This window comes from Scyliorhinus torazame, chromosome 6 (genome assembly GCF_047496885.1).
Source record: "Scyliorhinus torazame isolate Kashiwa2021f chromosome 6, sScyTor2.1, whole genome shotgun sequence".
Lineage (NCBI taxonomy): Eukaryota > Metazoa > Chordata > Chondrichthyes > Carcharhiniformes > Scyliorhinidae > Scyliorhinus > Scyliorhinus torazame.
Window position 1 is genome coordinate 210555021 of NC_092712.1, and position 25218 is coordinate 210580238.

The window sequence follows — 25218 nt, forward strand, 5'->3', positions numbered from 1 at the left end:
GAAGTCTTCGCCTCTCTCTATATAGTCCCTCGTCCGGGGCCTCCGCATATCTTTTATCCACCCTCAAAATCTCCCCCACTAATCTCTCCCTTTCTTTGCCCTCTTGTTTCGCCTTGTGAGCTCTAATGGAGATCAACTCTCCCCTAACCACCACCTTCAGCGCTTCCCATACTACCCCCACCTGGACCTCGTCATCGTCATTGACCTCCAGGTATCTCTCAATGCATCCCCGCACCCTTCCGCAGACCCCCTCATCCGCCAATAGTCCCACATCCAGTCGCCAGAGTGGGCGCTGCACCCTCTCCTCTCCTAATTCCAGATCCACCCAGTGCGGGGCATGGTCTGAAACGGCTATGACCGAGTACTCCGTTCTTGCCACCATCGAGATCAGTGCCCTACTCAGAAAAAAGAAATCTATCCGGGAGTATACCTTGTGGACATGGGAGAAAAAGGAGAACTCTTTGGCCAACGGCCTAGCAAATCTCCACGGATCCACTCCCCCCATTTGTTCTATGAACCCCCTAAGCACCTTGGTCGCTGCCGGCCTTCTTCCGGTCCTGGATCTAGACCGGTCTAGCCCTGGATCCAGCACAGTATTGAAGTCCCCCCCCGTTACCAGGCTTCCCACCTCCGGGTCAGGGATACGTCCCAGCATCCGCCTCATAAACCCCGCGTCATCCCAGTTCGGGGCATATACATTTACCAGCACAACCTCCTTTCCCTGCAATCTACCACTCACCATCACGTATCTAACCCCATTATCCACCACTATATTCCTAGCCTCGAACGACACCCGTTTCCCCACCAGTATCGCCACCCCCCTATTTTTCGCGTCCAGTCCTGAGTGGAACACCTGTCCCACCCATCCTTTCCTTAACCTAACCTGATCCGTCACCTTCAGATGCGTCTCCTGAAGCATGACTACGTCCACTTTCAGTCTTTTTTTTTAATATATTTTATTGAAATTTTTCAAACAAAATTTTTTTTCCCCTTACAGAGCAAACATAACAGTAAAGAAATTTTAACAATAAACAAATAACTAAACCACATAATCTTTTAACATAAACTAAAACCTCCACCCCCCCCCTTCCTCCCCTGGGTTGCTGCTGCAGGTCATCTGTCTTCCCTCTAACGTTCCTCTAGGTAGTCGAGGAATGGCTGCCACCGCCTGGTGAACCCTTGAGCCGATCCTCTCAGGGCAAACTTTATCCGCTCCAGTTTAATGAACCCAGCCATATCGCTTACCCAGGCCTCCAGTCCGGGGGGTTTTGCCTCCTTCCACATGAGTAGGATCCTACGCCGGGCTTCTAGGGACGCAAAGGCCACAACGTCGGCCTCTTTCGCCTCCTGCACTCCCGGCTCATCCGCAACTCCAAATAGAGCTAGCCCCCAGCCTGGTTTGACCCGGGTCTTCACCACTTTAGAGATCACTCCCGTCACTCCCTTCCAGTACCCTTCCAGTGTCGGGCACGACCAAAACATATGTGCGTGGTTTGCCGGGCTTCCGCCGCACCTCCCACACTTATCCTCCACTCCAAAAAACCTGCTCAATCTTGCTCCCGTTATGTGCGCTCTATGTAGCACCTTGAATTGAATCAGGCTAAGCCTGGCGCATGAGGAAGAGGAGTTTACCCTGCTTAGGGCGTCAGCCCACATACTTTCCTCTATCTCCTCCCCTAGCTCTTCTTCCCACTTTCCTTTTAGTTCGCCCACCAACTCCTCCCCCTCTTCCCTCATCTCTCGGTATATCTCTGACACCTTGCCCTCTCCGACCCACCCCCCCGAAAGCACTCTGTCCTGAATCCCCTGTACCGGGAGCAGCGGAAATTCCCTCACCTGTTGTCTAGTGAACGCCCTCACCTGCATATATCTCAGGAAGTTTCCCCGGGGCAACTTATACTTTTCCTCCAATGCTCCCAAGCTCGCAAACGTCCCATCTATAAATAAATCTCCCATCCTCCTAACTCCCAATTGGTGCCAGCTCTGAAATCCTCCATCCATTCTTCCTGGGGCAAACCTATGGTTGTTCCTGATTGGGGACCCCACCAGGGCTCCCCGCACACCTCTCTGTCACCTCCACTGTCCCCAGATATTCAATGTTGCCGCCACCACCAGGTTCGTGGTAAACGTTTTTGGTGAGAACGGTAGCGGCGCCGTCACCAGCGCCTCTAAGCTCGTCTCTTTACAGGACTTTCTCTCCAGTCTTTTCCACGCCGCTCCCTCTCCCTCCATCATCCATTTACGTATCATCGCCACATTGGCGGCCCAATAGTAATCGCCCAAGTTCGGTAGTGCCAATCCTCCTCTGTCCCTGCTACGCTGTAGGTACCCCCTCCTTACTCTCGGGACTTTCCCTGCCCACACGAAGCTCGTGATGCTCCTGTCTATTTTATTGAAAAAGGTCTTGGTGATTAGTATAGGGAGACATTGAAATACAAATAAGAACCTCGGGAGGACCATCATCTTAATTGCCTGCACCCTGCCCGCCAGCAACAGAGGCTGCATGTCCCACCTCTTGAAGTCCTCCTCCATTTGTTCTACCAGTCGTGTCAGATTAAGTCTGTGCAAGGTTCCCCAGCTCCTAGCGATCTGGATCCCCAGGTATCGGAAGTTTCTTTCCACTTTCCTTAGAGGCAGGCCTTCTATCTCTCTACTCTGGTCCCCTGGATGTATCACAAATAGTTCACTCTTCCCCATGTTTAGCCTATACCCCGAGAAATCCCCGAACTCCCTCAACATCCGCATAACCTCTATCATCCCCCCCGCTGGGTCCGACACGTACAATAAAAGGTCATCCACGTATAGCGAGACTCGGTGTTCTTCTCCCCCTCTGATCACCCCTCTCCATTTCCTGGAGTCTCTCAACGCCATGGCCAAAGGTTCAATTGCCAACGCGAGCAACAGTGGAGACAGCGGGCATCCCTGTCTTGTTCCCCTATATAGTCGGAAATACTCCGATCTTTGTCGCCCCGTGACTACACTTGCCGTTGGGGCCCCATAAAGAAGTTTGACCCAGCTAATAAACCCGTTCCCGAACCCAAACCTCCTTAACACCTCCCATGAATACTCCCACTCCACCCTATCAAATGCCTTCTCTGCATCCATTGCCACCACTATCTCTGCCTCCCCCTCCACTGGGGGCATCATTATCACCCCTAATAGTCGTCGCACGTTAACATTTAGTTGTCTCCCTTTTACGAACCCTGTCTGGTCCTCGTGCATCACCCCCGGGACACAGTCCTCTATCCTCGATGCCAGTACCTTTGCCAGCAGTTTGGCATCCACATTCAATAATGAAATAGGTCTATAGGACCCGCACTGCAATGGGTCTTTATCCCTCTTCAAAATTAGCGATATCGTCGCCTCCGACATTGTCGGGGGTAAAGTCCCTCCTTCCCTGGCCTCGTTGAACGTCCTCACCAACAACGGGGCCAACAAGTCCACATATTTTCTGTAAAATTCCACCGGGAACCCGTCTGGTCCCGGAGCCTTCCCTGCTTGCATGCTCCCCAGCCCCTTAATAACCTCGTCCACCCCAATCGGTGCCCCCAGGCCTTCCACCTCCTGCTCCTCTACCCTCGGGAACCTCAATTGATCCAGGAACTGCCGCATTCCCTCCTCTCCCTCTGGGGGTTGGGACCTATACACTCCCTCATGAAAGGTCTTGAACACCTCATTTATCTTCCCTGCTCTTCGCACCGTGGCTCCCTTTTCGTCTCTAATTCCTCCTATCTCCCTCGCCGCTGTCCGCTTTCGCAACTGATGAGCCAGCAGGCGACTAGCTTTTTCCCCATATTCATACCTCCTCCCCTGTGCCTTCCTCCACAGCACCTCCGCCTTTCTGGTGGTCAAGAGGTCAAACTCCGTCTGGAGTCGTCTCATCTCCCTGTACAGTCCCTCCTCCGGGGTCTCTGCAAATTCCCTATCTACCCTTAAAATCTCCCCCAGTAATCTTTCCCTTTCCTTGGCCTCTGTTTTCCTTTTGTGGGCCCCAATGGAGATCAGCTCTCCTCTGACCACCGCTTTTAGTGCTTCCCATACCACTCCCACAGGGACCTCGCCGTCGTCATTGACCTCCAGGTATCTCTCGATACACCCCCGCACTCTTCCACACACTCCCTCGTCCGCCATCAATCCCACATCTAATCGCCAGAGTGCTCTCTGCTCCCTTTCCTCTGCTAGTTCCATGTCCACCCAGTGTGGGGCATGGTCCGAAACCGCGATGGCTGAATACTCAGCTTCTTCCACCCTAGAGATCAACGACCTTCCCAAAACAAAAAAATCTATCCGGGAGTACACTTCATGGACATGGGAGAAGAAGGAGAACTCCCTAGCCCTTGGTCTAAGAAATCGCCATGGATCCACTCCCCCCATTTGGTCCATAAACCCCTTAAGCACCTTGGCCGCTGCCGGCCTTCTTCCGGTCTTTGAGCTGGATCTATCTAGCCCCGGGTCCAGCACGGTATTAAAGTCCCCTCCTAATATCAAGTTTCCTACCTCCAGGTCCGGTATGCGCCCCAGCATCCGTCTCATAAATCCCGCATCGTCCCAATTCGGGGCATACACATTAACCAGCACGACCTCCATTCCCTCCAGCCTGCCACTCACCATTACATATCGACCACTGCAATCTGCTACAATGTTCTTTGCTACAAATGCTACCCGTTTCCCCACCAATATGGCCACCCCTCTATTCTTTGCGTCTAGTCCTGAGTGGAACACCTGTCCCACCCATCCTTTCCTTAACCTAACTTGGTCCGCCACCTTCAGGTGCGTCTCTTGGAGCATAGCCACGTCTGCCCTTAGTCTTTTCAAATGCGCGAGCACTCGGGCCCTTTTAATCGGTCTGTTCAGGCCTCTCACGTTCCACGTGATCAGCCTCACTAGGGGGCTACCTGCCCCCCTCCTGTGCCGACTAGCCATTACCTTCTCTAGGCCAGTCCCATATCCCGCCTCCGCGCTCCCACTCGCTCCCCCAGCGTCGCATTCCATCCCCGTCCACCCACTCTTTAGCCAATTCCTTTTGGATTTCCGCAGCAGCAACCCAGTTGTCGTCGCCCCCCCCCCCCCCCCCCCCACCCGCTAGATCCCTTTCTAGCGTGATTGCTCCCCCCATATTACTTCCGTAAGTCAGCTGACTTCAACTGACCCCGGTTACTCCCGCGCCCTCCTTGACCCCCCCGTGTGGGGAACTCCCATCCGCCTTGCGCCTATTTTCCCGCCATATTCTTTCTGGCGCGGGAACATCCCTTTGTCTGACCCGCCTCTTGTGGCGCAGCTCGCTTTCCCCTCCCCCTCCCATTCCTTATTCTCTATCTATGTCCCGTCCTTCCCCCCTCACCGGCGCCCACATTTCCTAGTGTCTCCCCCCATCCCAATTTACTTCTCTATTAACATCAACCATAACATTAACAATAACATTTCCTACAGTATCAGTCCCCCAGTTCCGATCCAATTTCTCCTCTTTAATAAAGGTCCATGCTTCCTCCGCCGTCTCAAAATAATGGTGTCTCTCCTGGTACGTGACCCATAGTCTTGCCGGCTGCAGCATCCCGAACTTCACCTTTTTGTGCAACATCTCCTTGGCTCGATTAAAACTCGCCCTCCTTCTCGCCACCTCCACACTCCAATCCTGGTACACCCGTACCACTGCATTCTCCCATCTGCTACTCCGCACCTTTTTAGCCCATCTCAGGACCTCTTCTCTATCTTTAAGGCGGTGAAATCGCACGATTATCGCCCTGGGTGGTTCTCCCGCTTTTGGTCTTCTCGCCGGGATCCGATGTGCCCACTCCAACTCCAAGGGGCCCGGAGGGGCCTCAGCACCCATCAATGAGCTCAGCATCGTACTTGCATAAGCTCCACAGTCCGCTCCTTCCACTCCCTCAGGGAGACCCAGTATCCGAAGGTTCTTCCTTCGCGCTCCGTTTTCTAGGGCCTCGATCCTTTCAATGCACTTTTTTTTTTTTTTAAAACATTTTATTGAAAATTTTTGGTCAACCAACACAGTACATTGTGCATCCTTTACACAATATTATAACAACACAAATAACAATGACCTATTTTATAAACAGAAAATGAATAAATAATAAATAACAAAAATGAAAACTAACCCTAATTGGCAACTGCCTTATCACAAGTAACACTCTCCAAAAATATAATTTAACATTCCAATATATAATTATCTGTAGCAACGACCTATACATATTATACAGTATATATTAACAACCCTGAGACTCCTTCTGGTTCCTCCCCCCCCCCCCCCCCCCCCCCCCCCGCCCGATCCTGGGCTGCTGCTGCTGCCTTCTTTTTCCATTCCATCTATCTTTCTGCGAGGTATTCGACGAACGGTTGCCACCGCCTGGTGAACCCTTGAGCCGACCCCCTTAGAACGAACTTAATCCGCTCTAGCTTTATAAACCCTGCCATGTCATTATCCAGGTCTCCACCCCCGGGGGCTTGGCTTCTTTCCACATTAGCAATATCCTGCGCCGGGCTACTAGGGACGCAAAGGCCAAAACATCGGCCTCTCTCACCTCCTGCACTCCCGGCTCTTGTGCAACCCCAAATATAGCCAACCCCCAGCTTGGTTCGACCCGGAACCCCACTACTTTTGAAAGCACCTTTGTCACCCCCCTCCAAAACCCCTGTAGTGCCGGGCATGACCAAAACATATGGGTATGATTCGCTGGGCTTCTCGAGCACCTCGCACACCTATCCTCCACCTCAAAAAATTTACTGAGCCGTGCTCCAGTCATATGCGCCCTGTGTAATACCTTAAACTGAATCAGGCTTAGCCTGGCACACGAGGACGACGAGTTTACCCTGCTTAGGGCATCTGCCCACAGCCCCTCCTCGATCTCCTCCCCCAGCTCTTCTTCCCATTTCCCTTTTAGTTCATCTACCATAGTCTCCCCTTCGTCCCTCATTTCCCTATATATATCTGACACCTTACCATCCCCCACCCATGTCTTTGAGATCACTCTGTCCTGCACCTCTTGTGTCGGCAGCTGCGGGAATTCCCTCACCTGTTGCCTCGCAAAAGCCCTCAGTTGCATATACCTGAATGCATTCCCTTGGGGCAACCCATATTTCTCGGTCACAAACCTATGGTTGTTTCTTATCGGGGACCCCCCCAAGGCTCCAGTCTTTCCCCTATGCCGTCTCCACTGTCCCCAAATCTTCAGTGTAGCCACCACCACCGGGCTTGTGGTGTAGTTCCTCGGTGAGAACGGCAATGGGGCTGTCACCATAGCCTGTAGGCTAGTCCCCCTACAGGACGCCCTCTCTAATCTCTTCCACGCCGCTCCCTCCTCCTCTCCCATCCACTTACTCACCATTGAAATATTAGCGGCCCAATAGTACTCACTTAGGCTCGGTAGTGCCAGCCCCCCCCTATCCCTGCTACGCTGTAAGAATCCCTTCCTCACTCTCGGGGTCTTCCCGGCCGACACAAAACCCATGATGCTCTTTTCAATCCTTTTAAAAAGAGCCTTCGTGATCACCACCGGGAGGCACTGAAACACAAAGAGGAATCTCGGGAGGACCACCATCTTAACCGCCTGCACCCTCCCTGCCAGTGACAGGGATACCATATCCCATCTCTTGAAATCCTCCTCCATTTGTTCCACCAACCGCGTTAAATTTAACCTATGCAATGTGCCCCAATTCTTGGCTATCTGGATCCCCAGGTAACGAAAGTCCCTTGTTACCTTCCTCAACGGTAGGTCCTCTATTTCTCTACTCTGCTCCCCTGGATGCACCACAAACAACTCACTTTTCCCCATGTTCAATTTATACCCTGAAAAATCCCCAAACTCCCCAAGTATCCGCATTATTTCTGGCATCCCCTCCGCCGGATCTGCCACATATAGTAACAAATCGTCCGCATACAAAGATACCCGGTGTTCTTCTCCTCCTCTAAGTACTCCCCTCCACTTCTTGGAACCCCTCAACGCTATCGCCAGGGGCTCAATCACCAGTGCAAACAATAATGGGGACAGAGGGCATCCCTGCCTTGTCCCTCTATGGAGCCGAAAATATGCAGATCCCCGTCCATTCGTGACCACGCTCGCCATCGGGGCCCTATACAACAGCTGCACCCATCTAACATACCCCTCTCCAAAACCAAATCTCCTCAACACCTCCCACAAATAATCCCACTCCACTCTATCAAATGCTTTCTCGGCATCCATCGCCACTACTATCTCCGTTTCCCCCTCTGGTGGGGGCATCATCATTACCCCTAACAGCCTCCGTATATTCGTGTTCAGCTGTCTCCCCTTCACAAACCCAGTTTGGTCCTCGTGGACCACCCCCGGGACACATTCCTCTATTCTCATTGCCATTACCTTGGCCAGGATCTTGGCATCTACATTTAGGAGGTAAATAGGTCTATAGGACCCGCATTGTAGCGGGTCCTTTTCCTTCTTTAAGAGAAGCGATATCGTTGCTTCTGACATAGTCGGGGGCAGTTGTCCCCTTTCCTTTGCCTCATTAAAGGTCCTCGTCAATACCGGGGCGAGCAAGTCCACATATTTTCTATAGAATTCGACTGGGAATCCATCCGGTCCCGGGGCCTTTCCCGCCTGCATGCTCCTAATTCCTTTCACCACTTCTTCTACCTCGATCTGTGCTCCCAGTTACCACATCGCAGGATTACTACATAAAACTCCTCTTTCCCCCCTTTTTAACCCCCCTCTTCGCCCCCCACATTCGCCCCACCACTTTGTTCAAACGTTCTTTTTAATAACCCGCTCATTCCAGTTTTTCTTCCACAATAAAAGTCCACGCTTCATCCGCCGTCTCAAAGTAGTGGTGCCTCCCTCGATATGTGACCCACAGTCTTGCCGGTTGCAGCATTCCAAATTTTATCTTCTTTTTATGAAGCACCGCCTTGGCCCGATTAAAGCTCGCCCTCCTTCTCGCCACCTCCGCACTCCAGTCTTGATAAACGCGGATCACCGCGTTCTCCCATTTACTGCTCCGAGTTTTCTTTGCCCATCTAAGGACCATTTCTCTATCCTTAAAACGGAGGAATCTCACCACTATGGCTCTGGGAATTTCTCCTGCTCTCGGTCCTCGCGCCATCACTCGGTATGCTCCCTCCACCTCCAACGGACCCGCCGGGGCCTCCGCTCCCATTAACGAGTGCAGCATCGTGCTCACATATGCCCCGACGTCCGCTCCCTCCGCACCTTCAGGAAGACCAAGAATCCTCAGGTTGTTCCTCCTTGCGTTGTTCTCCAGTGCCTCCAACCTTTCCACACATCGTTTCTGATGTGCCTCATGCATCTCCGTCTTCACCACCAGGCCCTGTATGGGTGTCCTCATTCTCGGCTGCCTTTGCCTTCACGACCCGAAGCTCCCGCTCCTGGGTCTTTTGTTCCTCCTTTAGCCCTTCGATCGCCTGTAGTATCGGGGCCAACAGCTCTTTCTTCATTTCCTTTTTGAGCTCTTCCACACAGCATTTCAAGAACTCTTGTTGTTCAGGGCCCCATGTTAAACTGCCACCTTCCGACGCCATCTTGGTTTTTGCTTGCCTTCCTTGCCGCTATTCTAAAGGATCCACTGCAATCCGGCCACTTTCTCCTTTTTTCATCCGTATCCAGGGGGGATTCCCTTCTGGTTTACTGCACAGTGTTTTTAGCCGTCAAAATTGCCGTTGGGGCTCCTATCAAGAGCCCAAAAGTCCGTTTCACCGGGAGCTGCCGAAACGTGCGACTCAGCTGGTCATCGCCGCACCCGGAAGTCGCTTCAATGCACTTTTTATGAAGTGCCTCATGCGTCTGTGTTTTGACCGCCAGGCCCAGGATCTCGTCCTCATTATCCGTCACCTTCTGCTCCACCACGCGGAGCTCTGTCTCCTGGGTCTTTTGTGTCTCCTTGAGCCCCTCAATTGCCTGCAGCATCGGGGTCAGCACCTCCCTCTTTAGTAGCTCCACACACCGTCTCAAAAATTCGTCTTGCTCGGGCCCCCATGTCGCCTGAGCTTTCTCCGCCGCCATCTTGTGCTTCTCCCTTTCTGTCCCTTTGGTCGACGATTCCTCGCGCTGCAGCCGCCGCCGCCGGTATTTTCCTCCTTCGTTGGGGGGGACTCCCTACTCACTCACCCCACACCGGGTTGCGTCGCCTAAAAATTTCCCGTTGGGGCTCTTAAAAGAGCCCGAAGGTCCGTCGGAGCTGGAGCCGCCGAAACGTGTGGCTAGCAAGGCATCACCGCAACCGGAAGTACCTTCAGTCTTTTTAAGTGCGCGAACACCCGGGCCCTCTCAATCGGCCCATTCAGGCCTCTCACATTCCACGTGATCAGCCGGATTGGGGGGCCACCCGCCCCCCCTCCCGCCGACTAGCCATCCCCTATTCTAGGCCAGCCCCCCGTCCGGGTCCCGCGCACCCACCCATCCCCCAGGGGACGCCTTCCCGTCCCGACCACCTCTTCTCTTGCCAGCTCCCCCTTGCACTCAGCAGCAACCCAATTAGTCCCCCCCCCCCCGCTAGATCCCCATCTAGCATGGTTACTCCCCCCATAATGCTTCCGAAAGTCAGCTAACTCTAACTGATCCCGGCTTCCCCCGTTCTCTCTTTGACCCCTCCTGCGTGTGGAACTCTTTTCTTTCCTGCGCCTATCTTCCCGCCATCATCTCCATAGCGCGGGAAAAACACCGCGCTTTCCTATCGGCCCCGCCCCCTATGGCACAGCTCCCTCATTCCCCATCCCCCCTCTCAGTCCCTTTTTCCACCGGCGCCCACATTTCTCCGTGTCCCCCCATCTAGAGGAGAGAAATTCCCCGTCTATCGTTTCAATACTATCAACCTCCCATTCTCCAATTTACACTTCTGTACCACAACCTCGTAGTTTCCCCCCCAACATCAGTCTCTCAGTTCTAACCCAGTTTCTCTTCTTGGATGAAGGTCCATGCCTCATCCGCCGTCTCGAAGTAGTAGTGCTTGCCCTGATGCATGACCCACAATCGCGCCGGCTGCACCATCCCAAATTTTATTTTCTTCCTGTGAAGCACCGCCTTGGCCCGATTGAAGCTCGCCCTCCTTCTCGCCACCTCTGCGCTCCAGTCCTGATACATTCGTATCACCACATTCTCCCACCTGCTACTCCGTACCTTCTTGGCCCAGCTCAAAACAGCCTCTCTGTCCGTGAAGCGGTGAAATCTCACCACTATCGCCCTTGGTAGTTCTCCCGCCTTTGGTTTTCTCACATGGACCCGGTGAGCCCCTTCCACCTCCAGGGGGCCCGGTGGGGCCTCAGCTCCCATTAGCGTATGGAGCATCGTGCTCACTTAAGCCCCAACGTCAGCTCCCTCCGTTCCTTCGGGGAAACCTAGAATCCGTAGGTTCTTCCTCCTCGAGCTGTTCTCCAGGGCTTCCAGCCTTTCGATACACCTCTTATGTAGTGCCTCATGCGTCTCCGTTTTTATCACTAGGCCCTGTATCTCATCCTCGTTTTCGGCTGCCTTTGCCTTCACTCCACGGAGCTCTATCGCCTGGACCTTTTGTGTTTCCTTCAGCCCATCGATTGCCAATAACATTGGCGCCAGCACCTCCTTCTTTAGTTCCTCCACACACCGTTGGAGGAATTCCTGCTGGTCCGGGCCCCATGTCGCCTGGGCTCCATCCGCCGCCATCTTGCTTCTTCCTTCTCTTCTCTGCCGCTGCTCCAAAGGATCCTTCGCAATCTGGCCACTGCCACTGGTCTTTTCCATTCACACCCGAGGGGGGGGGGGGCACCTTCCTTCGTCACCCCACACTGGGTTTGGTCTGAAAAAATTTCCGTTGGGGCTCCCGAAAAGAGCCCAAAAGTCCGTTAGAACGGGAGCTGCCGAAACGTGCGGCTTAGCAGTGCATCGCCGCAACCGGAAGTTCCCTTCCTGGAGTTTCATGATGTGCAGGGAACCCCCCCCCCACCCTGGTGATTTTTCAGCCACCCCCCAGAAACATCCCATCATCATCATTATGCCTTCCCCTCTGAACCGATCAGTCTTGATGTTTGCGTGCCCATGAGGAGCTCACCCCTCCCCATCTTGAGGCTGTGTTCATGGTCACAGACAGAAGTGACCCCCCATGGAGAGTTCTGAGTTCCCTGCATTCCGTTTTCCCCATTTACAGATTGCAGTTGCCCCCCCTGACCATGACCATCTAACCTCAGTACCGAGCCAGGCACCCGATCACCCCCGAGTGTGATACTATGACCATGACCTGCACACCAAGATGTGGCTGATTCCCAATGAGCACACAGGCCTTTCCCCTCCCTCGAGTGAGAACACAATATATGTGCCATGCATTGCCCTGCAGCATAGCTCTTAACTCTTCGAGTCTGGATGATTCTTCAACAAAGTCAGATCCCAGGGTGGAACCAGGCTTGATAGATCCTGGGCAGGATTCTCCGGTCCCCCAGCCGCATGTTTCTCGGCGGTTCACTGTTTGCTGGGGGCCAATGGATTTCCCATTGAAGGCACCCCACGCCGCCAGAAAACCTGTGGTGGGATGTGCTGCCAGAGGGAAAAGAGAATCCCAACAATCGGGGAATTCCGTCCCCTAATATGATTATTTGTTTAAACACGTGTGTGAACAGAATCACGGGATTGCCAATGAAGTTATAACAAAAGAATAAAAGATTTATTAAACAAGAAAAGATGAACTATAACACATTACTCCTTTACCCCAACTGGACCTTTACAGATATATATAGATTTGTCAGGATAACACAAGTTGTAAAATCCATTATACTCTAATGTTCACAGTAAGTCCATGTAAACCAGTAGGCGACCTGAAGTCAAACATACCACACTCTGAAACCAAACAGATGCTATGGATCTCTCATCACCTTCCCCCAGACGCTTGTCACACTGTGAGCCAACTAGTCTAATTCCGTTTTAGGCATGAGGGTTCCCAATCTTCACCCTTGATGAGCATACCTTGGAATTTCCTCACAAATCATGTTTCACTTGGACATTCTCAACAAGGATCTACTCCCAGGGTTTCAACTTCCTTCTGATGTTTCTTCCTCCTGGATCTGAATGTTCAATCCGGCATCACCTCCCACACACTCTCTCTCAGATACTCAGCCGAGCTAACAGAACTCCACTGCTTCGCATGCCCCTGGTAAGGAATCATCAACCTTTGGCTGTCTCCATGGATCTTATGGCTTTTTCCAAGCCTATTTTGCTTGAAGTTTGCTTGCTGCAATTTTCTTTCTTTAATTTGGAGCCTTCTCCTCTGCTTCTTACGTCAACTTGACTGAACAGGACCTGTTTTCAATCCTAGTCCTTGTTCTTTGATTTAGTTGTTGCCTTGGGGCAGTTTCTGTCCCCACTCCCTGGATTTTGGGCTTTCTTAGTTTGGGACTTGGTCTTTGTCTCTTTTCATGTCCTGCGTGTCCTAACCCCTTCTTCCAAAGTGATTTGAAACTACTTTTCTGTTTTTCTCTCACTCTGTGGGTCTCTCTCTCTGAACCCCTGTTGCTCGGCAACAGCATACTTTTTTCTACCTTCTGTTTATTTTAATATCCCGTCAAGAGTCATAAAACCTCATGAGAATGCAGGCATCTTTTAAAGTGAAACAAAAACCCAACCCCTTCTTAATATCCAAATACAGAAACATAAATTAAGCTTAAAGATATACCTTGTTGATAACACACACAAATAGACATATAACTTACTTAAAACTATCCCTAGTTGCTAATATTCGGGACTATGACTGCCTTTTACTCAGCTCTCCGGCTCCTCAATGGATGTCCACTCGACCATTTCTCTTCCCCTCCCTCCAAAGCAACCTTTCCCTCTTGTGTCACGCTAACCGCACATGCCTTTTGTTCTTGAGTCTGTGTGTATCCCTTTCCCTTGATGCAAATTGAATCCCATCGATCCTGTTCTGCGTCTGCGTTCTATGGTTCCACATAGGGCTCGCTTCCCTCCCACAATATTCCTGCTGATTGCTATCATTCCCACCACCCCTCCCCATCCCCCCAGGACGCCATGTTGTTCTCTGATTTGGAGCACACCCCTGTCTTGCTGGAGTAGCGCGACAACCATGGTGAGCAGACCAGCTCATCACCTGAGGCAGCCACTGTGAGCAACCCCCGAACTACACCCCCACCAGTGTGTGCTAGCACTGTGATCGCAGAGGAACCGGAGTAGCGATGTTGTAGGTAGAATTTGAATGTAGCACTCACTTCAAAGTGACAAGTGAAACAAAGGCAGACAGCTGCATGCCACTTGTACGTGGTCGTGATTTAGACCTGCATGATTTCCCACTAGCGAGGGACGGGATTGGGAAGAGGAACATGATTCTGGCAAGTTGTGTTTTTAATGAGTATTTATCACATGCTAATGCATGCAGATGGTGGTTCCTGAAATGGATCTTGGGAAAGACATCATGGTCGGTTTTCTCCAATCCCGTGGCCAAGTTCTGACGCCGGCGTGAAAAGCGGTGCGAACCACTCCGGCGTCAATGGTCCCCGATAATAAGGAATGCTCCCCTTCCTAGGGGGCTAGGTCGGTGCCGGAATGGTCCCGGCAGCTTTAGCCGGCGCTGAACGGCCGGCGCGGGTTCGCGCATGCGTGCTATGGCCGGTATGATTCCACGCGTGCACGGAACGGTCAGCATGATTCCACGCATTTGTGTGTTTTCCCGTCTCCGTGCCAGCCCCCGGGCAATATGGCGGAGCCCTACAGGGGCCCGGCGCGGTGGAACATAGGTCCCCATGGAACCAGCCTACCCGCCGATCGGTCTGCCCCGATCGCGGGCCAGACCACCGTGGAGGCACGTCCCCGGGGTCGGATCCCCCACCCCCCACTCCAGGATGGCCCCTGCAGACACATCTTTCAGGTCGCACCGTGGGGGCCGCTTTCAACGGCCCACGACCGGCGCGGCGGAGATCCCGCGGGTGCCTGAAAATCGGCGCCGGCATTGGGGCAGTGCGGCGCGATTCTTGCACCCCCCTGGGGATTCTCCGACCCGGCGCCGGGTCGGAGAATCCCGGACAATGTCTCCATGAAAATGGCAAGGGGAAAATTCCAAGTCTTTTTCTGTCGGCGGGAATATAGGAATTAGGAGCAGAAGTAGGCAATTCAGCCCTTCGATCCTGCTCCGCTATTCAATCAGATTATGGCTGATCTCTTCCTGGTCTCATATCTACTTCCCCACCTGTTCCTCATATTCCTTTAACCAGTTTTTAAAAATCTGAAATATATCTATCTCCTTCCTGAAACTATTTAATAACTTAGATTTCACCGCAGCATGGGGCAGTGTGTTCCACATATTCACCACCCTCTGCGAGAAGCAGTTCCTCCTCAATTCAGATCCAAATCTACCACCTTTCAACTCATATCTATGACCTCTCATTCTAGATTGTCTCAAAAGGAGGAACATTTGGTCTATGTTTACTTTATCAATCCCTTTTAGTCTTTTACAAACCTCGATCAGATACCCTCTCATCCTTCTAAACTCCTGCGAGTATAAGCCCAAATAGTTTAATCTCTCCTCATACGTCAATCCTTTCGCCCCTGGTGAACCTCCTCTGAATTGCCTCAAATGCCACCACATCTTTCCTCAAATGAGGAGACCAAAACTGGACACAATACTCCAGATGTGGTCTCACCAACACCTGAGACAATTGTAATATTTCTCTACTTTTATACTCCAGTGCTTTTGCAATAAACGCTAACAAAGGAATAAAGGGTATGGTGTTTGGGCGTGATGCGCAATCAATTACTCTCAAGACAAGGTGAGTCATAACCAATAGGTTTTAATCTGCTAGAACTCTTCCCCAGCAGCTTCGATACAGAAAGTGATGGCTGCTGGGACGGCATTGGTTCTTATACTCCGCCTCTCAGGGCGGAGCTATGTACATTGGCCAATGGTAGACTCCTGGGTCTAGCCAATGGTCATCTACCTCTCAGGTACCGCAATACCTGGTATTACCACAGGGCGAGAAAGTGGAACTGAGTCCACAAAAGATCAGCCATGATCTCATTGAATGGCGGAGCAGGCTCGAAGGGCCAGATGGCCTACTCCTGCTCCTAGTTCTTACGTTCTTATGTATTCCATTTGCCTTTTTAATTACATGCTGTACCTGCATACAGACCTTCTGCGATTCATGAACAAAGACTCCCAGATCCCAGAATTTTGGGCTGACTCCAGATTTTCCTCTCCCAACTGCTACGAAACCTGTCACTGGCGAAACTGGAACATTTAGCCTGAAATTGATTTATGACACTGGACTTGTTTTCACTCGAGGAAAGTAAACTAAAAGGGAGCAGAGTAAATATCTTGGCTTTGCAGAGTTATTGCTAAATAATTTGAATAATGTTGTTGTCAGTAATGGAGCTGAAATGTTTGGCAGACACCCTGTGTTGCCAGATCACTAACCACATGCCTATTTTAATTTTTCAGCATTGATAGAAATGAATTTAAAAAAGACAACAGTGACAAAGTATTGGTGCTTGCCTGATGTGATTCATGTCAACATTCACAAAATGTCCAATGTCACTAGGCGACAGGGAATACAAAGGAAAGGGCAAAAGGCTGCAATGTGAGCTTGAATGTAATAGCGACAATTCGATCAAATTTTGTTTGTTGTCAGTATTTCTTTCTTGGTGGCAGGCAGCCAGTGGAAAACATGTGAGGTGTGATCTACCGGCCACGTCCCGCCTGACCCAGGACATGTTGCAGCCGGTAGATGCTGGGAGAGGCACTTTCAGGGTTTACCCGGCTCGCCATACCTTGCAAGATCGAACGGGACCTCACGAGGCATCGCAATCTGGATCCTGCCCATTGTGGGCTTGATCAGTCGTTGACAAATCTGCATATTGGAGTGAACAGCTAATCTCACTCTAATATGCAGCTCACCTGATGTACCAGAGGCATTGGGATCTAACCTCTTTGCTTCCGAGACCTTAGGCGAGCGCTGTTCAGTACTGGTCGCCAGAAATGGGGACCAGGTGGGATGAGACTTGGGGGGTCTCCCAGGGGATTGGAAGCCCCGGGTGGTTGCCACCCAGGCACCTCAACACTGTGATGTCAGCACCCTAGCAGTGCCACTTGGGCTCCCTGGCAGTGCCACTCATGTGCCAGCCTGACACTGCCAGTGTGCCCATGTGGCACTGGCAGGGGCACTGCTAGGGTTCCAGACTGGCATTGCCAAGGTGCTAGACTGGCATTTTGCCTGTACGGGGATCGGGCCCGGGGGTGCCCTAACTATGTGTGTATGAGGATGGGGGGGGGGGGGGGGGGGAGAGGCATGGGGTTTCAGAGATTGGGGTGCTAATCTCCAGCGAGCAGAGATCATCAATGCAGGAAATGTGACTAAGTGCGACCTCGGGGGGTGAGGAGGGGGCTGGGTCACCAAACAAAACAGAGTGATAGATAGCGGAGCCGAAATGACCCCTCGATTCCTGCCCAGAACGGAGCCTGTTTTATTTTGGTTAGATTGCGTCCTTTGTGTCCTCCTCCACAATAGTCCTCAACACTGGCGCCCAGCAAGGCTGCGTACTTAGCCCCTACTCTACTCCCTGTACACACACGACTGTGTGGCAAAACTTGGTTCCAACTCCATCTACAAGTTTGCTGACGATACGACCATAGTGGGCCGGATCTCGAATAACGACGAGTCCGAATACAGGAGGGAGATAGAGAATCTAGTGGAGTGGTGCAGCGACAACAATCTCTCCATCAATGCCAGCAAAACTAAAGAGCTGGTAATTGACTTCAGGAAGCAAAGTACTGTACACACCCCTGTTAGCATCAACGGGGCCGAGGTGGAGATGGTTAGCAGTTTCAAATTCCTAGGGGTGCACATCTCCAAAAATCTGTCCAGGTCCACCCACGTCAACGCTACCACCAAGAAAGCACAACAGCGCCTATACTTCCTCAGGAAACTAAGGAAATTCGGCATGCCCACATTAACCCGTACCAACTTTTACAGATGCACCATAGAAAGCATCCTATCGGGCTGCATCGCAGCCTGGTATGGCAACTGCTCGGCCCAGGACCGCAAGAAACTTCAGAGAGTCGTGAACACCGCCCAGTCCATCACACAAACCTGCCTCCCATTCATTGACTCCATCTACACCTCCCGCTGCCTGGGGAAAGCGGGCAGCATAATCAAAGATCCCTCCCACCCGGCTTACTCACTCTTCCAACTTCTTCCATCGGGCAGGAGATACAGAAGTCTGAGAACACGTACGAACAGACTCAAAAACAGCTTCTTCCCCACTGTCACCAGACTCCTAAATGACCCTCTTATGGACTGACCTCGTTAACACTACACCCTGTATGCTTCATCTGATGCCAGTGCTTATGTAGTTACATTGTATATGTTGTGTTGCCCTATTATGTATTTTCTTTTATTCCCTTTTCTTCTCATGTACTTAATGATCTGTTGAGCTGCTCGCAGAAAAATACTTTTCATTGTACCTTGGTACACGTGACAATAAACAAATCCAATCCAATCCAACTGGCAAGCTTTCAAACGACAGCACCACTGGAAGCTTGCTGAACAATCAAAATGAGGTTGACCATGGAAAACCCTCCAGAGTAAGCATTAGATCAAGACCTGCGACCAGGAATTCATGCAGTGGGTAGAACTGGAAAATCTATGCCCTAAACTGTGGTCATTCTTATTTTGCAATCAGAGACAAGTACAGGATAACAAGCGCCATTTGAAGCTAGAGAAGAATTTTGTTCTCATGGAGTAATAAATGCAATTTTGCAGGACTGTCTCTTAACTAGAGCAGTTAAAGCAATATTGATTATTTTTTCTTTGAAGAAGGATTGGATGGATGTCTGTTTAGGAAAAGAATTAAAGCTGATAAGGAATAGCGTTGATGATAAGATGCTGCAGGATTTCACTGGTACACGTCCTCCTGGGACCATCGATCATTTACCTGTGGAGCACAGCTAGTCTGTGTTATAAATTGAGCTTTTAAGGTTAGATTAATGTCCTGGACTTTTGTTTAATTAGCGTTAGGATTTGGGAGGCGAAGTTCCATAAAGATTTATCTTCCTGGATGTTAGACCTTTTGTGTTTGTTTCCTCCAGAGAATGAATGGTTGGAGCAGTGTATATAAATTCTACATGATCTGTGGATGAGAAGAAATCAATAGTTCAAAATGCCTAAATTTAAATTGTGAGTGTGTTTCAGAAAAAAGTAATTCAACCTATCATACACAAAAGTTGTTCGAAAAACTGATTTCTGATTGAGCACTACTTAAATGGCTATGGAATCAGCATCTTTGCAAGAGTGGCATGAAAATAGTCTTGAGTTAATTGAACACACTCTTCTAACAATTGCAACAAACTAAATCGACTCAACAGATTTTGCATTCCCACCTTCTGAATCCTTAAAAGTATTTTTCAATGGGACACCATCTCTCATCGAAAGACAATTTACCAAGTTATACAATGGGGTGATACAGTGTGACATGGTATACAATGTTATACTTTGCTGAACATGCTTGGTAAAGTAAGGTTACTTTAAAAATAAATCAGATGTTAAACTAACTGGGGACCTCAGTTGCTAAGCTCACTGACTGGTATTATGTCTTTCAAATCAGCAAGATATCAGGTCCGATCTGTGCTGAATTAGCTGAACTTAGGCACAGCATTGGCAGTGGCACAACAAACTGCCTCATGTCTGTTGTCTAGAAAGATAGAACAGATTATTTTGACTTTGGTTGATAGTTTTAAACAGATGATATGAGAACAGCTACCCATTATACATTGTTCCAAATGAAAAGAACAACAGGGGACACGTCTGATGGCTGGCTGATCAGATATCACCCAAAATAATAATCATTGCCAGACTTGCTAGTCACCTGCTGTTCAAAATATTCCACTGAGGTAATTCTGGGCTTGGTTTGAATTGATTCAGTGATAAAAGAGCCTGCTAAGATTGAAGGGTTTCCCCCTTTGGCATGAGTGATTCACGAGCATATGACACCGTGGGTGGAATTTTCATGGAGTTGGGAAGGCTTCACGGAGGGTTCAAAATGGCGGGCAAGAGCCAGATCTGGAGGCCCTGCCTCCATTCTTGGCATTTATATTCACAGCCGTGTGAAAGTGGGCAGAGTGTAAAACGCACACATGACAATTATGAATCAGCTAGGCCATTTGTCGTCTAGGTGTTAGAGGTTGTGGATTTGGAAGGTCCTGTTGAAGGAGCCATGCTCAGTTGCTGCCCTGTATCTTAAGGATGAAACCACACTGCTGCCATTGTGTGCTGGTGTTGAGGGAGAGAATTTTATGGTGGAAAATGGGGTGCCAATCAAGTGGGCTGTTGTCTTCTTGATGGTGGCGAGCTTCTTCACTGTGAACGGACAGAAGGGCGGGTCAATTTAAACTGGCTTGATTTCCCTGCTCTCTACCCACCCACGAACAGAAAAGTGTTATAAGATTCTGATTTCCCCCTTTATAAATGGCGTATTTTCCCCAACACCTAGATTTGGAGGGTTCAAAGCCTCTCTAAATAATTGTTTAGCAAACTCAAGGTAAGGTAAAATGCAAAGGGTTGGTTTACTTTTACACACCCACATGAGAGGATCTTTACCAGGTCCACTCCATTTGCATTCGCACAATAAATAAGGTAAGGGTAAGGAAAAGGGAGAGGATTCAGAGCGCAACAACAATACGATATAAGTTATGGGTTTATGTGAATCCAGAATCTGGAATCAAACGTTTAATGGAATGTCCCTTCAGAGAGGAAGTTGTGTGATACTGTCTTTCCAGAGGCAAGGGCCAGGATTCTCCGCCGGCGGGATGCTCCGTTTTGCCGGCGCCCGGGGATTTCCCGACGGCGTGGGGCTGCCCCACAATGGGAAACTCCATTGGCCAGCTGGCGTAACAGGGAATCCCGCCGGCCGGTCAGGGCAAAAATGTGGCGCGGCAGGGCGGAGAATCCCGCCCAAGATTTCCATGATGGGAGAAGACATCTTTGAGGCTCAAAAGTTCCAATAGTTTGCAGTTCTGAGGAGGGCCCGGGTTCTTTCTCCTGCCACTTGCTTGACGGTAGGCAGCACAGGTAATTTGCCTTGAGTCCTGCTCTCATCGGAGGTCAAACAGTAACTGACTATATAAGTTCCAAAGACTGCACAATTCTAGGAGTTCAGACAGCCCAGGTCTTGGTCATGTGATACCGGTTTCAGGTTGACAAAGACCCCCTTGTTGAACCCATCATGTTAGAAATGTTAATGCTTAGTCCATTAGCATCATTATTAGAGACTAGGACTTGCAAATGGCTGCCTTTGCCCGTAGCTGGCTTGAGCAGACAGGCCATCTGCTGGGCCTTTGTGTTAGCTTGGCTGTGATCTTTATGCAATGTAAGGAGTGTTACATTCCAGACATTTGAAGCATTAGCCTTTGTTCACTTTGAATGGCTCAGAAATTCCTGGAGGCCAGAATGTGACCAGATGGAGCCATCTTGTCAGCTCAGAATTTGTCCATTTTGAAAAGCACAAAAGAAATGCCTTTATGTAAAGCAGTCCGGCTGACAAATATATTTCTTCAAATCTTGACCATGAAAAGTATTGCTGGAGCTGCTCTCATTCAGGCAAATGGAGAGTATTCCATCACCTTCTAGCCTGTGCCTTGGTGGTGGACAGGTTTTGGGGTCAGGAGGTGAGTTACTAAGTGCAGAATTTCCAGCCGCTGAACTGCAGTTGTAGCCAAAGTATTGAAATGGTGGTTTCAGTTCAATTTTTGGTCAATGGTAACCCCGTGATGTTGATGGGGGGGCTAGTGATGGTAATGCCATTGAGTGTCAAAGGGAGGTGGTTGAATTTTCTCGTATTGGAGAGGGTCACTTCTGTGGTGTGAATGTTGTTACGTTCTGGTGCTTGGCCAGTAGGAATGATGCACAATAGGACATCTAGTTCTTGACTAGTTAAAGTGATTTATTATAAAGTAAATGCGTGGTTAAGATAACTATGAGAAATATATTACAAACTACTACATGGGGAGGTGGTGGAGTAGTGGTATTGTCACTGGACTAGTAAACCAGCAACCCAGGGTAATGCTCTGGGGATCCGGGTTCGAATCCCACTATGGCAGATGGTGAAATTTGAATTCAATAAAAATCTGGAAGTAAAAGTCTAATGATGACCATGAAACCATTGCTAAAAACCCATCTGGTTCACTAATGTCCTTTAGGGAAGAAAATCTGCTATCCTTACCTGGCCTTCATGTGACTCCAGACCCACAGTCATGTGGTTGACTCTTAACTGTCGCCTCAGGGCAATGGGGGATGGGCAATAAATGTTGGCACAGCCAGCGATGCCCACGTCCCATGAACAAATTTAAAAAACTAATACTGATAAATTATCCTAGAACTACTGCAAGTATGATTATCCACTAACACGATTATCTCCCAACTCCTCAAGATACAGAGTGACGTGGTAGATTTAATCACTGCTGGCCGGAGGTCGTTTATATAATTATATACATGCTTGCTTATGCATATCATCACAAATGTCACTTGCCTCTTTTCAGCTCACGCCTGAATGTTCAGAGGTTGCTGCACAGGCTGCTTCAGTATTAGAGCAGTCGCAAATGGTTCTGAACATTGTCCAAACATCAGCACATCTGACCTTATGATTGGGTGGCACGGTAGCACAGTGGTTAGTGCAGTTGCTTCACAGCTCCAGGGTCCCAGGTTCGATTTCCGGATTGGGTCACTGTCTGTGCGGTATCAGCACGTTATCCCCGTGTATGCGTGGTTTTCCTCCGGGTGCTCTGGTTTCCTCCCACAGTCCAAAGATGTGCAGGTTAGGTGGATTGGACATACTAAATTGCCCTTAGTGTCTAAAAATGTTGGGTGGGGTTACTGGGTTAGGGGGATAGGGTTAGAGGTGTGGGCTTAGGTAGGGTGCTCTTTCCAAGGGCCGCTGCAGACTCGATGGGCCGAATGGCCTCCTTCTGCACTGTAAATTCTGTGACTCTATGATGGATGCAAGGTCATTGATGAAACAGTTGAAGATGGTTGGGCCTAGGATGTGAGGAACTCCTGCAGTGATGTCCTAGAGCGGAGATGATTGACCTCCAACTATAACATCTTCCTTTGTGCCAATTATGACTCCAACCAGTGGAAGGTTTTCCCCTGGATTTCCATTGACTCCAGTCTTGCTCGGGCTCCTTGATGCAATACTCAGTCAAATACTGCCTTGATGTCATTCTCACTTTACTGCTTGAGTTCAGTTATTTTGTCAATGTTTGGGCTAAAGCTGCAATGAGGTCAGGAGCCGAGTGTCATGATATCCACATCAGCATATCATGGTGCAATCACACACACACTGATGGCCAGGTAGTTGGACCAACCAGCACACACATAACATCGCAGCCAATCACCAGTGAGAGCACACGCACTATAAAACAGGGAACACCACAGTTCCCGCTCATTCTACCAGGAGGTAGCTCAGAGCACAGAGCTCACAGTGTGCCACTCAGACATAGACCATGTGCTGAGTGCCTCACTAAGATAGTGATAGGGCTGGGTCCACAGGTTAGCTGGTGAAGCACGTACCCAAGCCAGCAGTTGGTAGTTGTCATTGTTAAGACACTAAAACAGAGTTGTACCATTTTTGTGAGGGCCACGAAGAATCCAGCTCGCGTTTTAAGGATACAAATAATAACATTTATTTACAATAATATATATATATCAGCAGCAGCAACTTCCCTTGCTGCTCACTCCTTCCTGCCGGTTCCTAAACTGGCCAGCTTTATTTATACTAGGAGTTTATTAATGGTTTCTCCGCCCCCCTCATTGGGGAAGCTCAAACTCCCACAGGATTGTGGGATTGTCATTAGTCCCCAGCCAATGATAAGTAGGCAGGTTATAACATCCCTTCCCGCCAAAGTCCAAGGAATCCACCGAAGACCCTGGCGAAGGAGGGCGTCGGACTTGTTTTGCCGCAGGCCGGACACCATTTGCACGCGGCGCTGAATCAGGCGGCGTGTAACGAGACGGAGACCGACGCTTCCGTGATGAACGGCGCAACGGTTGTACATCCACGGCCCGTGGACCCGAGGATTCCCCCTCTGATGCATCCTGTGTCTCCATCTCGGAGTCAGAGTCTGCTGCCTCCGTCGTGTCAGCGTCTCTATCTCCATTTGGTTCTGTAACGACCTGCGCAGGCTTCGAGTGAGGCACCAGTGGAAGATTGTGAGGACTACCTTCCCTTGTCTCTGGTCTCTGCGGCTGTAGAAATGAGCTCCGGGGGCGGGGAATCTTTTGAGGAGATAGTCTTCTGGACCAAACGTGGTCTACATGTTTGCGCTGGAGACGACCCTGGGCTTGCACCTGGTAAGATATAGGGCCCATTTGGTGAAAGATTACACCAGGAACCCACTGGGCACCACCAGCAAAATTCCGAACGAACACTGGGTCACCGGGCGCAAACTGCCGAATCGGCCGATGCCGAGAAAATCCCTGTCCCTGCCGTTCTTGTGTGCGGCGTACTTTTGCGCCAATGTCCGGGAAAACAATACTAAGGCGGGTGCGAAGTCTCCGGCCCATTAGGAGTTCTGCGGGAGCTACCCCAGTCACCGCATGGGGGGTGGTCCTATACGTAAACAAAAGGCGAGCCAGTCTCGTGTCCATTGATCCGGAAGACTGCTTCTTTAGGCCTCTTTTGAATGTCTGCACTGCCAACCCATTTGAAGCCGTGTGGTAAGGGGCAGTGTGGATATGGCGTATGCCATTCATCTTCGTGAACCTCGCAAACTCCTCACTCGTGAATGGAGTGCCGTTATCCGTGACCAGCACCTTGAGGAGTCCATGCGTACTAAACGACAAACGCATCTTTTCAATTGTTGCGTAGGACGTTGTCCCCTGCATCTTATGCACCTCTAACCATTTAGTCTGGGCGTCAATTAATAGAAGGAACATGGATCCTTGAAAAGGGCGTGCAAAATCTGCATGCAAGCGTGCCCAAGGCCGCCCTGGCCATTCCCAGTGATGTAGGGGCGCAGCCGGCGGAAGCTTCTGATGCTCCTGGCAAATGGAGCAGTTTTGGGACACCTTCTCAATGTCGGTGTCGAGGCCTGGCCACCAGACATAACTCCGGGCCAACATTTTCATTTTGGTCACACCTGGATGCCCATTGTGCAAGTCTGTTAGTATCAGCTCCTGGCCTTTTTCCGGGACAATCACACGCGTCCCCCACAAGAGGATGCCGTCTTCCACGCTGAATTCTGACAGCTTGGAGGAAA

The 25218-nt window shown here is 50.3% G+C and overlaps 1 protein-coding gene across 5 annotated transcripts in view; it reads left to right on the plus strand.

Annotated features, from left to right (window-relative positions):
• LOC140425249 (RNA-binding motif, single-stranded-interacting protein 3) overlaps positions 1-25218 on the plus strand; it is a 2012293-nt gene that overhangs the window by 158720 nt on the left and 1828355 nt on the right. The window lies entirely within an intron of this gene.